The sequence below is a fragment of the Panthera onca genome, chromosome E3, assembly GCF_046562875.1.
Source record: "Panthera onca isolate mPanOnc1 chromosome E3, mPanOnc1 haplotype 2, whole genome shotgun sequence".
Taxonomy (NCBI): domain Eukaryota; kingdom Metazoa; phylum Chordata; class Mammalia; order Carnivora; family Felidae; genus Panthera; species Panthera onca.
In genome coordinates, this window is record NC_138354.1 from 21,159,378 (window position 1) to 21,173,631 (window position 14,254).

General features: G+C 43.7%; 1 long non-coding RNA gene across 1 annotated transcript; it reads right to left on the reverse strand.

The window, feature by feature from the left end:
- Positions 1–8,203: 8,203 nt before the first annotated feature.
- LOC132689793 (uncharacterized) lies at positions 8,204–13,895 on the reverse strand. Its single transcript, XR_009615145.2, has 3 exons — positions 13,674–13,895; positions 9,479–9,560; positions 8,204–8,428 (listed from the first exon to the last, which is right to left on the reverse strand). It is a non-coding gene; the product is annotated as an uncharacterized LOC132689793 (long non-coding RNA).
- Positions 13,896–14,254: the final 359 nt, after the last annotated feature.

Consider the following 14,254-nt stretch of genomic DNA (forward strand, 5'->3'; position numbering starts at 1 on the left):
CTTATAGAAAATGTCTACAATTGGATTAGTGTTCCAAGTTATATGCCAGATAATCAATAGCTGATTCCATCAGGATTTTACCTATATCAAGGAATAGTTCTATTTCTGTCATTAAGGGAATCAGACTCACCTTCTCACGGTTCCCTGATATTAACCACAGTGATTGCCAAACAAATAAATACAATGAATACAACCCTCCCCCGACCCCCAAAGGATGCTGATATGACTTCTAATAATTTTGGGCCGGATTTCACATGAAGAAACAATACAGCACAGCCAGGCAAAGGGACCTTGAGTTCACAGGGTAGGAGTTGAGGTTCAAGCCACATAAACCAGCTTCCGTGGGGTGCCTGGGTGGCTCAGTCAGTTGAGCATCGGACTTCAGGTCAGGTCACGATCTCCCAGTTCATGGGTTCGAACCCCGCGTCGGGCTCTGTGCTGACAGCTCAGAACCTAGAACCCGCTTTGGATTCTGTGTCTCCCTCTCTCTCCACCCCTCTCCCGCTTGCTCTCTCTCTCCCTCTCAAAAATAAATAAACATTGAAAAAATAAATAAATAAATAAGCTAGTTTCCTTGTACATCTACAGGCATCTGAAACCAATCTCTCTTGCTGAAATAAATTGTAAACGATGAGGGTGTCTTTCCAAAATACCTTGCTTAGTTTTATTTAATCATTTGATTTTTAAATTCATTCATGTGTTCATGCGTTGCTTTCCAAGGTGAAACTAAATATTATGAGAAAGATAATCAGGGATATTTGAGTATCTCCTTGACTGAATATACCTTCCTGAAGGCAGAGAAGGTTGATCTTGTCCAACATGGATTTCTCCCACCAGCACAGTGTCTGGCACAAGGGAGGAGCTCACCTGTATCAGTTAAATGAATGACATAATAAACAGCTAGATGAAAATATCCGGAAAGACGTGTTTTTTTCCCCCTACCAGAAATGAATTTCTGGTGAGGAAGATAAAATTGTATCAGGAAATAAACAATTGTGTACAAAGAAACAGAGGCATAAAATTGCCCAGTGCGCTTCAAAACAGATCAAGATTTTGATACAGATCACGTGATGAACTGCATGGCAGGGAATGGTAGAAGGTAAGTATGAAAAGGCAGGAGGGGGTCAGACTCTGATATGTATTTGCTGGGCCTTTTCAGGGGTAAGTAGCAACTGAAGTACAATTAGTAGTGAATTGAACATTAAAAAAAATTATAGAGGCACATGTAACTGGAAAATCAGAAAACCTAGATTCAGGTATGGCTGGATCTAGGTGTTCAAACGATGTCATCAGGAATATGTCTTCCTGTGTATCTTGGTTTCATTTCTTCTAATTTGTTTTCATTTTCAGACAGGCTCTCCCCCAGAGGTGAAAGAATGGGCAGCCCCACGGTTTGGATCCATGGTTTGTTAGCTTTAATCTGTAGCCCAGATTAGGTCTCATGTCTGTTCTTTAGCCAATGAGTGGATCCTAGAGGCTATGGTATTCTCATGGGCCATCCTAGGTCATAATCTTATCCCTGCATCCTGAAAGTGTGAGCGGTCCTACCCAAGTGGCATGGATTGAGCCTGAGAGAAGTAGGGATTCCTAAAGGAAAACTTCAGCAAGCAGGAAATAACCAGATAAACCACCCCCACCCCCGCGCTAAAAAACTCATAACATGCTGTCTGATCATACTTCTAAAACTTTCTACAAGATGCGAACTAACTTCTAGGGATAGACGAGTGGTTGCTTGCTTATGGGAGGAAGAGCAGAAAAGAGAGATTACAAAAGGGCACAAGAACACTTTCGAGGTGACGGATATATCCATTACCTTGACTCTTTCTTGGTATATCCGTATGTCGAAGTTTATCAAAGTTTATACTTTTAAAAAAATTTTAAATCTTTTTTATTTATTTTTGAGAGAGAGAGAGAGACAAGTGTGAGTGGGGGAGGGGCAGAGAGAGAGGGAGACACAGAATCGGAAGCAGGCTCCAGGCTCTGAGCTGTCAGCACAGAGCCTGATGCGGGGCTCGAACTCACAGACCGCGAGATCATGACCTGAACTGAAGTCGGACCCTTAATGGACTGAGCCACCCAGGCGCCCTGATCAAAGTTTACCCTTTAAATATGTGCCGTTTATTGTATGTCCTTTATACTCCACAGAGCTATAAAATATTGCAAAAAGAGGGAAAGGGTGATGATGGTCAGGAAGACAGTTGCCTGCGATGGCCTGCCACAAAGCAATGAGACGGCACAAGGTTTTAATCCGAAGAATAAAATAACTCGGAACGTTGAGATCAGTATGGACACTGGATGCGAAACGACCAGAGAGGCGACAGGGTAGGAACAAAGACACTCGTGAAGAGGCCTACTGGATGTCTCTCGTGCTGCCCCTGGCACGAGAGGCTTGGGTGTGTGCAGCTAGGGCAGGTACAGCCTGACTGGGCGACATCCCTCTCTCCCAGCCTGGCATTCAAGCATGCCCGCCCCGGGAGTCTCTGGGAACTAACACCCCATGGAAGATGCTGAGCCCAGAGCATCAATGCTTCCTCTTCTCTCCCCGAACGGGTGACTTCTCTGTCCTGCTCCGATTACCTGCTTGGAAGGGTCCAGCTGGATCTGACCCCAGTTGCCCGTAGCAATGGCCAGCTCAGCAGTGCCCTCTTCTACTGGTTTGTCTGTTTCCCTCTTCCGGTCTCCCTACATCCCTCCCTTCACTAAACCACCTGCAGCGAATGCCGGAGCCCCCACGTTCCGGGGCTTTGGGGAGCCTGAAAACCATGACAGGTGAACGTGACAGTCTAAGTGAGTAAGTCAAGTGATGGTCCGGATGGAGAAGGAGCGAAGGAAATGGCAGGTCACGGGGACTAGACGTGCAGAGAGGGGGAGAGACCACGCACATCTCATTCGTGCAGGTGAACCCAGAGGAAGCCCCATGACAGAAATGATCGTTTTATAAAGAAAGACAAAGTATCAGAATTATCTAGGACTCGTGAGTCTGAGAAGGAGTCAATATTTCAGTCTTCTGGACATTTGAATGGTGGACGAGTTACTTTGGATTTTTTTTAACGCTACAGTGGTGGTTTACCAAGGGTTTTAGGGCACCACCAACAATTCACCGTTAATGCACTGAAAAGAAAGGTAGCGGGTCGGAGGTATTCGAACAGGGCACGTTGGGGAGGGCTTGTCTTTATACTGTCTCACCTAGGACCCCACCTGGAAGACTCTAAGGCCAGGGCCTGGGACCATCTGTGGGCTCATTTGCTTACCCATGTGGCGGTCGATACCGACCATCAGCTGGGGGCTTCCTCTAACACAGGCGAGTCCCAGCCTCTTGGAAGGGAAGGCGGAAAGGCCTGCAGTGTCATCCCACTGGTCAAGGCGATCACAAAAGTCTGTCCCTGCTCAGGTGAGGGAACCGTGGATCCCACACGTGATGGGGGATGACGAAGGCATGTGGCAAAACGGGATCGGGTGTTAATCGCCTCTTGCTGCTGGAAGATTAGCACACATTTAGTTGCTTAAAGCCCACACACCTTTAATCCCACAGACCGTGTTCTCCAATAGAAGCATAACGCAAGCCACGCAGGTGAGTTAAATTCTTCTGGAAGCCACATTTGTGAAAGTAAAATTTGGATAGGAAAAACGGATTTTAGTATTATCTTGTTTCACCCAACGATCTGAAATTCTGTCGTTTTTCAGCGTGAAATCCATATAACAAGGACTGAGATACTCTACATTGTTTAGACTAAATCTTCAAACCTCATGGTGTATTAGATAGTGATATCGCGTCTTAATTCAGATGGGTGGCAATCAGGCTGTGTAGCCACAGACATTATGTCTGAAATCATTCTGGGGATAAACCTCCAAACATCCAAATATGAGGATGGCATCACGTATATAGTCAGATGCCAAAACCCTCCACTCCCAGAGTTTCAGTTTCAGAGATCACTTCTCTAGCTTCTGTCTGGGTGTCACAGCCCTCGACCAGATCACGAGTAGGGTCAGGGGTGCAGGAAAGGGGATTGTGTGCTCTCTAGACTGACTCTCAGCAAAGGGTCCTTGGTCATTCACTCCCAGCTCCGTCATCGTCCCCACCTCTAGTCTCGACAGTAACCAACTGTATCAGGAATAGGTAATTGAGCCAGGGGGTGGCGGCTTGCTTTTGAAAAATAAAATTTCATTCCTCCTTTCTTGTTCTTGTGCTAGCACGCCATCAATCCCAGAAGGGGAGGTTCCCGGCAGGTTGTTAGACGGACAAGGTTTATCTCCGGTAGCTTCCCTGCCGCTCCAGGGTCAAGCCCTTGCCCACATTTACAGCGTGGAACATCCCCCCTTTCCCTGCAGGTGCTTCTTAACGCTGGCTACGTGGAGAACCCTCATTCATGGTAAGCCAGCACAAATGTTAATTCTCCTTAAGAAACTTCCCCAACATCACTAATCTCCCTCTTTCTTCTTTCCTCATTTCCTTTCAGATCCCCTTGTATATCTTCCTTCTATCAGAGCCCTTAATGCTTTTTACTATGATGGTTTATTCATTTCTCTGCCACGCCAATATATTGTTACATTTTCCAAGGAAAAGACGACGCCATTCATCTCTTCATTCTCTGTGATTATCACAAGGCTTTTCCCATAGTAGACAGTCAGCCATGGGGACTCCTTTGGTCCAGTGAATAGAGGAAAGCTAATTGGCCCATATGGGGGAATGAGTGTGTGACCTTGGCTTTATCTCCATGAGCTTGGAGACAAGATTTGCATGCTTTTGTTGTTCTGGGTCAAGGGAACCACATGCTGTTCAAAGTACTAGGGTTTGAATACAGGGATATTTGACAATACACCTGTTTAGTTAGATAAAGGGGACCTATTCAGATACTGTGGGAAAGGAATCAATGAAGTTCCTGGCCCCTTTGCCTTTGACAATAGTCTTTCTGAGCAGCAGAAAGAGAGAGCCTCTAAGAAGGTGATTAATGTGAGATCCTGCTGAGGCCTTCAAATTGATCTTGGCAAAGAAAATGTCATTTCTCTGCCTGTCCCTTGGCTTCAGAGACACTCTGGAAAGGACAGTTTCAAACAGACTGACGAGGATACACAAGATAGTGTCAAGGAAGACAGAGGATGCTTATATCTGGGGTAAATACAAGTGGATTCATCAACTCAAGAATAAAAGTTCATTTCCATGTTAGTTGCCTCCACTTGAGTTGCCTTGTTGCTTCTTAGCATCTTTAACGATGACCCCGTCGATCCTTCGCGTGACATCCTGATCTCATGGGCCACTGATCCCACAACTACACTGGCTTTCACTACTTTTCAGGTATTTATAGATACATACTATTCCTATGACACTGCCCTCAGTTCTGAAGAAATGGAAATAAGTCAGGCATGGTCCCAGCCCTGAAGAAGCTGATCTTCTAGTGGAGAGACAGATATAGACACACAGAATTACAATCAACTGTCATAAATACAATAATAGAGATGATATGAAACATACTGGTGATACATTAATGAGGGATATTTGTTTTCCTTTGTTACTCTGCCCATTCATTTTATATATATACACATATATATGTATATATATTATATATAATATATATACATATATTATATATTATATATACATATATATTACATATATACGTATATATATTATATACATGTATATATATGTATAATATATATTATACGTATAATATATATACGTATATATACGTATATATACGTATATATATATATATGTATATATATAAACGTATATATACATATAATATATATACGTATATATTATATATTATACGTATTATTATATAAATATTATATATATAATTATATATATTATATATACGTATATAATATAATGTATATATATTATATACGTATATATAATGTATATGTATTATATATACGTATATACATATACACGTATATATATAATATATATATTATATATAGGTATATATATTATATATATATACGTATATATATTATATATATATACGTATATAAAATATATAGGTATATATGTTATATATACCTATATATAATAATATATATACGTATATATTATATATATACATATACATACATATATGTATGTGTATACATGTATATGTGTATATATATGTATGTATGTATAATCATGAGTATATACAGTATATATGAGTATGCTACAGCAGTGAGAAGAAAAAAGTCACTATTCTGAAAGGTCCCTGAGCTGCTAAACACTTGGATTGTTCAGAAATCTGAAGGGGTAACACTGTGGCTGTTCTCTCTATAACCACTAGAGCTCAGCAGTCAAGGGCAAAGTGGCATAAAACGAGGTTGTAGAAAGAACGGGGCCCCATCGTGAAGGGCTTTGTAGGGTATGCTAAGCAGTTGGCTTTGAGTATATTTTTCCTAGACGAAGGGATTTAGGCCGCCAAGAACCAAAACATTACGTATACTCTTGCATGATCATTTTGCTGCCAAGTGGCGAAGGCATTTGGGGTGGGAGGTAGATGAAGGTGAACAAAAGAAAGAAAGGAAAGTCAAGATTAGGGGGAGAGAGCTCTGTTGGGAACTTGCAGTGGTTCACATGGGGCCTTAGACCCAGAAATGACAGTAAAGCTGGAGACAAGAAGATGGTGGGCAAGGCATTCTCCAGACATAGCAAGAAGAATCCAGGAGGAGGGGGAAAACATGTACAAATATGGAGGCACAAAACAGTTGAGGGAATGTTACTGTCTCCCCAGCCACCAAGAAGAGCTTAATCATAACACAAACATCACAGTCCTACCACCCCCACCATCATCAAGGCCACCGCCATCATCACCATCACCTACATCACCTTCATTCCAGATACCATCATAATGAACGACAATCTGTAATGCGTACAGCTTTATACACAGCAAACTTTCATCAGCGTTAATTCACCTGAATTTTTTGAGGTGGCACATCAATTTTGAGTACAACCTCTTATTAGAAATCCCTCTTTGCTCAATTTTTTAATGTTTACGTATTTATTTGGAGAGAGACAGCACGGGCAGGGGAGGGGCTGAGAGAAAAGCAGAGAGAATCCGAAGCAGGTTCCGTGCTGTCAGAGCAGAGCCCAACTCGGGACTCAATCTCACAGACTGTGAGATCATGACCTGAGCCAAGATCCAGAGTCAGATGCTCGACCGACCGAGTCACCCACGTGCCCCATTTGAAACCCGTTTCAACACCACCCCCTTCATTGTCACTGAATGTCCAGTCTCTAGGTCCCTCTCCGTTGTCCTAAAGCTTTTTATCTCCTGCACCGTCACGTGCCTTCCTTCCTACTTTCACCACTTGGTCAGACTTTCCCAACCTGTTCTTTAATGCCCTGCAGATTTAATCATTTCTTTGAAATCCCTTTATATACTAACGGTCCTTAAACTTGGATCGCTGCGGGCATTAAAGTTTTCTGATTGTGAACCTCACGATTTGGTGAAGAGGGTAACCACTATGATTCAACTTGCCTTGTTTAATTTCACTAAGAAATATCTCTCAACTTTCAAATCATGCCCATGCCAACCAAGTCCTGGCCGCATCTTATCCCCTCTGTGTTCGGCCGTCAGCTCCGTGGAGAACCTCACCCCCCACTTCAGAGGGAAAAACAAAACAAAACAAAACAAAGAAAATCTTTACACAGATTCCTGTACCTTCTCTACTCTGCTGGGCACCCTTATAGTCAGAAACGTATCCTTGTTAGGTCCCTCTCCATCTCTGAATCCACAAAAGGATGCTACCCACTCCCCAGTCTTGGATATTACTCTGTTAAATCACAGCAGGTTGATTTCAACTAGTTTTTTTTTTTTTTTAAAAAAGGAGCTATACTATTTTTTTTTTCATGCCACAGGATATGCTTTTGAACTCAACTCTGTCATTAACCGGAACACCAATTAAGAAAAACTCTATACAGAAGGTTCCCCAAAAGGTACAATCCATGAATTTGGAAATTTCAAGCTGTATCTCTGGACAAAGCTACATCACTAGACTACTAGGAAGCTTGATAATGCTGTGCAGATGCCTGGGGAAACAAATTTTCAGAATTATGCATTGGTGGGATAACTTCAAACCCTGAAGACATTCATTATTAACAGCCAGTGAACAAAAAAAAAAAGGGTTGTTCTTTATATTACAAGTATCTTCTTCATGAGGATCTCAGAGATACATTCCAATCTGATCTCTGTGCCAAGAACATTTCACTCCTCCTGAAAATCTGGCTTGTTTTTATTTCATAGGCATTGTGAGTAATGGAAAAATAGTAAAAAAATTCCTGAGGAAACTCAAAGTCAGATATCGGCTTCTTTCTCTGGCAGGCAGGTCATGGTGGTGTGCATTCTAGCCTGACCCCAAGTTCTGTTGACTCTCCTGTCTCGTTTTTCTATTAACATTCACTGTGCCACTTTGTGGTGTTGTGTGTCACAACTGGAAGCCATCGGGGTCCTTTCTGGGCAAGAGGGAGACATAAATAAATAAATAATGTTCATAGCTTCTAGTGTCCCTGAAATGTTGCGTCTCTTCTAATGCTCTTAAGGGACTTCAATAAAAAGGTGGGGGGAGCTATGAGGACTTTTTCTTAACTAGAACTCTGAACTTACTTTTAGCATTTTGCTGAACTGAGTAAATATGTTGAAGATATCTGACGTTGAGATGGGAAAGATAAAGCAAGTTCATAGGAATCTTCCTCTGGAGATTTTCTTTCTCTCTTTTCCCTTTCTTTCTCTCTCTCTCTCTCTCTCTCTCTCTCTCTCTCTCTCTCTCTCTTCCTTCCTTCCTCCTTTCCCTCTTTCCTTCCTTCTTTCCTTCCCTCCTCCCTTTCTTTCTTCCTCACTTCCTTCCTTCCCTCTTCCTCCCTCCCTTTTTTCCTTCCTTCCTCTCTTCCTTCTTTCCTTCCTCCCTCCCTCCCTTCCTTCCTTCCTTCTTTCCTTCCCTACTCCCTTTCTTCCTTCCTCCTTTCCTTCCTTCCCTCTTCCTCCCTCCCTTTTTTCCTTCCTTCCTCTCTTCCTTCTTTCCTTCCTTCCTTCTTTCCTTCCTCCCTTCCTTTCCTTCCTTCCTTCCTTCCTTCCTTCCCTCTTTCCTTCCTTCTTTCCTTCCCTCCTCCCTTTCTTTCTTCCTCCCTTCCTTTCTTCCCTCTTCCTCCCTCCCTCTTTTCCTTCCTCCCTCTCTTCCTTCTTTCCTTCCTCCCTCCCTCCCTTCCTTCCTTCTTTCCTTCCCTACTCCCTTTCTTCCTTCCTCCCTTCCTTCCTTCCCTCTTCTTCCCTCCCTTTTCTCCTTCCTTCCTCTCTTCCTTCTTTCCTTCCTTCCTTCCTCCCTTCTTTCTTTCCTTCCTCCCTCCCTCCCTTCCTCCCTCCCTTCCTTCCTTCCTTCCTTCTTTCCTTCCTTCCTTCTTCCCTTCCTCCCTTTCTTTCTAAATGACTTAAGCTATCTTCATACTAACAGGCAGTGTTTAGATACGAATATGTTATAACCAAAAAGATACCACAAATCAAAGACTGACTTTGCACTGATGAGCAGGACTTGGCCAGAAGGAAATAAAGTTCTGCATTATCAAACCAGTCTCCCAAAACAAGGCGGTGTAGCTGAAAGAGGAAAACAATTCCTGTGTTTGGGTCTCAGAGGATGATAAGCATCCCACATCTGAAATAACCATTTGAGAGGCGGGCTGCCAAAAGGAATCTGGTTGATCCTGATGGAGTGGGAAGGTCGGGACGGAAGTGGTGAGCCTAGTATAGAATCTGTGAATGCTATCACTGGCATTGTGGCTGTCCTGGTAGGACTGTTGAGATGCAAAAAGAACGTCTGTTTGTTCTTCCTACACAGCCTAGCCATGACCTAGAGGAGTCTCTAACATCCTGTCCGGTTCAACCACATCCAGCTGCACAGAGGCACCCCAATCTCCGTCAAACTACTGATGACATTCTTCAACTTTTCTCTTCTTTTGTTTTCATTTTTCTTTTCTTTTCCTTTCTTTTCGTTCCTTCCTTCATACACACACACACACACACACACACACACACACACACACATACAGAAACAGTGTATACAGGGGATGTATATGTATATATATCCCCAATGTCTAAGGGCTGCCATAAGAAAGGGCCAGGAGTCAACAAAAGTAAGCCTTTATCCTTGCAGTCGGTCCACAGAAGTCATTCTGCACGAGTAACTCAAATTCCCTTTGGACATGGGAAGAAAAGTTCTCAAAAACAGTAAGCCCATACTATGCACCAAACACCGTTCCCGTACGTTACAAACAGAGGCTCTGGGGCAGGACACTCCAGGCTTGAATTCCACTTCAGCTGCTTCCTAACTTTGTGACTGTGGCTGAGAAAAGCTGACCCTCTGAATCCTCAACATCACCGTTTCGAAAATGGGAATAGTAAGGGTACCCAACACATTGGGTTTACACAGAGGTAAAAATATACGTGAAGGTAGGAAAGGTCCATGAGCATACAGTGGAACAGTGCTTATGTATCTGTGGCTAGAATATCGGGATTCAATTCTCCATTCCTTTTTACAAATGCGTAACTGAGGCTCAGAAAGTGGACACGATTTGTTCCAGTTTTCCTCACAGCCCGTGACATGGCCACGATGCACGCACATGGGGTGCACACACACACACACACACATCAACACTCATTCTTTACGGATGTCATCAACCCTTTGCTTGAACAACACTGATATCAGTGTCCCTGGGTCATCCGTATGTTCTTATTATACAATATACCGAAAAGCTCGCCTTATATCTGAAGGGCTTTATTAATGTGCTAAATATGTCTTTCTTGGACCCCCAAAGCACCAATAGGTGGGAAGTTGCTAGGAACCAACGTTAGAACAGGATCTGGGGAGGGGAGGGGTTAGCATTTCTAACACTAGCTCTTCCGGGTTCTGGCATATGGTTTCCGGTGTCCAAATATGAAATCGTCCAGAAGTGAGAGAGAACATGGGATGTAGAGATCCAAAACGGCCATAAAATCCAGGTGGACCTAAGGGAATCATTCATACATGAGGTAGAGAGCTGAACAGGGGTCGGAGGTACAGAGTCAAGGGCCAAGAGCAGAAAACCATATGTCTGTGCCAAGGTTATTTAGCTTCTCTTAAACCCACTAAAACATAGCTAAGTGAAGTAAAAAGTACACACAAAGTGAGGATATACGTCCAACCCATGCATGTAAAAAACTGATTCACCTGTGACTTCTTTTTTATTCTTAGATTTTTGCCACAGCCTCCATGAACAGCCAGCCCCGTGCCTAGTTCTGGCTTTGCTTCTCCCCCAACCCCACCCCCGACGTTATTGAGGTATGATTGACATGTGAAAGCAGCACCTATGTAATGAACACAACGCAGAGTTTGGGGGTAAATGTACCCCTGGGACAGCATCCCCACCATCAACGCTGCAAACACAGCCGTCTCCTCCCCTAGCTCCCTCCCACCTTCTTTCTCATTATCGTCATTATCATTACTGTTTCTGTTCTCGTGCACGGGCACGTAGGTAAGAACACTTAACATACCCTCTCAGGAAACTTTAAGTACACAATGCAGTACTGTTTACTGTAAGTACTGGGCTGTGTGCAGATCTCTGGAATTTATTCACCTTGCATAACTGAAACCCTGTAACATTCGACCATCACCTCCCATTCTGCAAGCCTTCCAGCCTCTGGGAACCACCATTCTGCTCTCTGATGATTCTAGCTTTTGTTTAATGTTTATTTATTTATTTTGAGAGAGAGAGAGAGAGAGAGAGAGAGAGAGAGAGGTGCAGGGGAGGAGCAGAGAGAGAATCCCAAGCAGGATCTATGCTCTGTGCTGAGCCTGACGGGGGGCTCAATCTCACAAACCATGAGATCAATGACCTGAGCCAAAATTAAGAGTTAAGCAACACTTAACCAACTGAGCCACTCAGGCATCCCTCTAACATTGTTCTATAAATGAGATCATGCAGGACTTGTGCTTCCACGTCTGGCTTATTTCCCTTAGCATAAATAATGTCCTCTGGGTCCACCCACGTTGTCACAAATTCCACTGCCCCCTTCCTGACACCCATGACTCTTCGGCTCTTCTCTTGCTAAACTTCCGTTCATGTGGTTTTTCCTTTTTTTCCTTTGAGAGTGTTGAGGTCCCCTGTGGCTCAGGGTCTCCTTCCATCTGTCTTGATCCCTCTTTTCTCCGCATCTCCAGGGTCGGCTCCTTAGGACTCTGCTCTCAGCTAAAGACCGTCCCTGATCATCTGTCAAGGAAGTCTTGCTGGATCCCATTTCTCTGTCTACCTCCCTCATTGCACTCCTAGATATCTGTAAAGCACTCTGTGCCTCTCCCTCCCCCTCCTTCCCCTTCTCCTTCTTTCTCTTCTTCTTCCTCCTCCTCTTCCTCTCCTCCTTCTCCTCCTCCTCCTCCTCCTCCTTATTATTATTATTATTATTATGGTTGCTATTAGTATCCCGATTTTACAGATGAGGGAATAGGCTCAGAGCAGTTAAATAACTTGCCTAAAGTCATACTGCTACTAAATGGCAGAGCTGGAGTTCTGCCCCGAGAAGTTGGGTTCCAGAGCCCAAGCTTGTATCTAATGCCCACATGTGTATCTCCAGTCATCTTGTCGTTAGTAATAAGTGATGATCCCAGGGGAAATTGGGCATCCTAGGACCTACATGGTCTTTCCTGAATTCCCAGCCACATTTGTTGGGGCTGGAAAAACTCATTAAAAAGAACTGGCCTGGGGAGGCTCAGACACCAAGCTCAAGGTCTCAAGTGCTTTCAAGGCCTCTGGGTCCTTTTACCTTGCTAGGGAGGCACACCCACGAGTACAAGATGACCCATTAGTGCCAAGTCAACGCCTTGTGATGGGATGGATCACAATTCCTGCAAAGTTGTTGCACTGTTCTTGACTGGGCGCGGTCCTTTGGGGCTGGGCTATTCACAAAATGCTAACGAATTTCCCACATGTTTGGTTCAGTGTTCCCGAGGAGATTCTCAGTCCTTGCTCCTTAACTTTCTGAAGATGTGTGGGCACAGACAGCCAGAGACTTACCCCCAGGCTCTTTTATTGTTCCCTTTGCCTCCTAAACAGTCTCTGAAGACAAGAGGATGCAAGGACCTGAGGGTTTTGGGGTCCAGGTTTAGAGGGGTCCACCCTACCATCTACCATGACTCCTTCCTACAGGTCTCCAGAATATGGGTCCAAACTCTGTTAATGGGCCCTAAGAAGATGATTTCCATTCACTTCCAGGTCTTGGCAATTTTGCTCCCCTAACTTCACCAATGTCACATATCTACTCTAAGTAATACTAATAATCTACATTTATAGTCCATGTAAACTCTCAACTTTGTAAGGAAGGCCATCAGCTCTAATACAGCCCATCCCACCCACCTCAGGAATGGTTGTATCCTGTTAATTGTCACAACCATCAGAGGCAAGTTGGATTATTGGCCCTCCTTTCAAGATGGAGGGAGACCGCAAGAATGACTTATCCAATGTCGCACCCGCATAAACGACAGAGCTGAGACTCAAACCATTGTCCTGGAAAGTGACATGATGCAAGACACATGACAAGCTGCTGACTCTACTGGGTATTGGTTAGCTTTTGCTGTGTAACAAAAATTCCCAAAACGTAGTGGCTTAAACCAGCAGTCTTTTGGTTACCATAGGTTAGCAAACTAGGCTGAGCTGAATGGAGCGGCTCTTTGGGTCTCACCTGGGATCACAGGCCAGGACATCTGTGGGCAGCTACTGGGTCAGCTGGGAGCTGCTGACCTAAGATGGGCTCAGCTAAGATGGTTCATCTCTAATGGTCTCTTTTCCTCCAGCAGGCTAACCTAGGCTCTCAGTGATGCCAGGGAGAGGTCCAAGATGGGAAAAAAGTTGCACAGTCTCTTGGCGTAGGCTCCGAGCTGGAATTACATTACTTCCGCCACATTCTATTGGCCAAAGCAAGTCACAAGAACTGCCTGGATTCCAGAACAGGAATACAAATTCTACCCCTCCCCCTCTTGATGGAAGAAACTGCACAGTCCCCTATGCAAAGGCTATGAAAACAGACAAGGGAAGCATGTGAAGCTTTTTTTTTTTTTAATCTACCACAGGGTATTATAAAAAAAAAAAACTTTTCATTTCTAAAGGACATAATCCTTCCATTCAGACCATTTACATTACAAAGATTAGAATCATCGTTAAGTACAAACCTATGAAAATAGCTCACATATTAAGGTTGAATTGAATATATGCACATGTTCATTATAGCTTCATAAAAAAATAAGCCTTAGAGACTGGTCATTC